Raw genomic sequence first — 2,500 nt, 5'->3', positions numbered from 1 at the left:
GGGCCGGTCCGGGAGCAGATAGTTGGAGGGTCCCTGTGAGCTAAGATAAATTACACGCAAAGGTCACGCATAAAGGCTAAAATGCTAAAATGCTTTTATCGTTTTCTACGCCATCTATTAGAGAAACGTGGGTATTGCAGGGGGGAAAAAAGAACTATAATGATAATATCAATAATTCACTTAGTGAAAATGCAGTACATGCAGTAAAGTAATATTGTCATTTTAAAGGAGAAATAATATTATGGCACATTTGCATTCAGATGAAGGTCTGTTTACTATTTTTTTTTTTTTTTGCAATTTTATTTATTGCTACGTATTTATATTTTATTGGTATTTATTCTGTCTATGCCACAGGATTATTTACATTTCTACGCCGTACGGAAAGCACATGCAGATTAGTAATGCAAGTATATAAATTGAACAGAACCGAAACCCGACAATGTTTACAGAAATCAAGGGCAAAAGAAACTGCACAATGTGTTGATGATAAGGGGGGTGTCAGTGAAAGTTACCTGCAACCTGTATGTTTAACATAAAACCTCATAACCTCATGTTGACCTGTTTACAGGTCCTCGGACATTTAGTCCTGTCCCTGTTTCTTTCCGTGTTACCCTTTAAGCCTAAATATCGACACGTTGTTGCAGATTAAACCTCACGGCCGTAGCGTTAGCCAATAGGTGACAGTGGGCTGTCACTCCGTCAGCACACCACCGCATACCAGGCATAATAGATCGTCATCGTCATGTTGCTCTGGCCACCAGAATGGATTGCTTACAACATGTGTGCTGATGGCATACCCGGCTATAAAAAGCACCCACTTGACAACAGTGAGATTTAATAAGGGTGGCCTATAGCACACCAGAGATAAAAGTCCACACACACACACACACACGCATTCATGCATTCAAGTACATTACCAAAGACTCTCGCACATAAATAGACTGTGCACACAGATGTGGTCTTGTTCACACCCCTCAAAGGTCAGCTATCAAGAACTGTCTAAATCTGTTTCTCTTTAATGTTGAGCTTTACATAGACTGCAACAATACCTTAGACCGGCTTCACATTTGAGATAAGTGTTTGCTCTGAATGCTGCATGCTGACTAAATTCTGTGCCTGTTCCCGTATGAAGTCAGTCCGTCTTTCCACACTTCTGTTTCTGCAGGTCTTTGTTTATAGTCATGTGTGGTACATGTGTAGAAGCTGCTGCTTTTTTCTGTAAGTCCTGGAGTGTCAAACTCATTTTCACCGGGGGCCACATCAGCAATACAGTTCCACTTGAAGGGCCGGTTGTAACTGGAAGACTGTATAGATTAGGGGTCCCCAACACCCGGTCCGCGGACCAGTACCGGTCCATTGGTCATTTGGTACCAGGCTGCAGTGGGACATAGTTAAAAAATGTAGTTCATTCAAAGAAAGTCCAGTCATATCCATGACATAATGTTTACTTTCTTTATTTAAAGATAATCAATTAAAAAAAGATAGTAATAAAAAAAACTTTGAATTTCTCAGGTTAAGCTCCCGTGGCCCACACAAAATGCCTTGGCGGGCCGCATTCGGCCCCCGGGCCTTGAGTTTGACACGTATGATCTAGTCGTCTAGTTGTAAATTATTTATCGGTTTAAGGGCAGCGGGACAAACACAAATGGAGAGATTCGGTCAGTCACGCCCCTAAACAAGGATAAAAACAGATGCAGTTCATGGGCATGTATGATTAGCTTAGCGAAGTAAACTTGTTGGTTTCATTTATGTATATTCTCGCGTAAAAGCAACAGGATTCCTGTGCTGATAAAAAAAGAATCACGTTGTCACCCACTAGGTGGCAGTAAGGCTATTCAAAGGATACAGAACTGCTTTAAACACCAAGTGGACAAAGTGTTTAAAGGTCTCGCGGTAACAGGATTAGCTTGAAGCAAAGATTTATGATGTATGATGGCTACTTCTACCAAAGACGCTACTGGAAATAAACTTAGCTCTCAGACAAATCTGCCACATGGGGCATTAGTTTTATTCAGTGTGTAAAAAAAAAAAAAAAAAAAGTATTCCTGATAAAAATGCACTTCAATATTTGACTTTAACTGAGAATAACTGCCATGCCATGCTTGCTAATGTTAATGTTAGCATGTTAACAAAATGTAGTATATTTAACATTAAAGGCTCAATATAAAATCTAATTTTGTACAGAGCATTATATTAGTACTAATAGAGAGTGAATTAAAAAATAGCTGTAATTTCAGCTGTAACTAACTTTGGAATTATCTGTGAATGCTGTATACATTTTAACAAAGCACCAATGAATATAAATTTTAAAAAATAAACATATTTTTGTTTATAGTCGCCTTGTTGTGTTACATATTGCTGTTGAATGATTTAAAAAAAAAAAAGAAACCTGCCTTCCACTGTGTACATTACCACGTGTGTTTGTGTGTGGGGGCGCGCGCACAATGCGGGCGCGGGCCTTTCCGTCGCACTGATTGACAAGCGCACTGTGCCGGGGGGA

Source organism: Cynoglossus semilaevis, chromosome 9 (genome assembly GCF_000523025.1).
Source record: "Cynoglossus semilaevis isolate Cse_v1.0 chromosome 9, Cse_v1.0, whole genome shotgun sequence".
Classification (NCBI taxonomy): Eukaryota; Metazoa; Chordata; class Actinopteri; order Pleuronectiformes; family Cynoglossidae; genus Cynoglossus; species Cynoglossus semilaevis.
Note: the sequence above shows the minus strand (reverse complement) of the source record.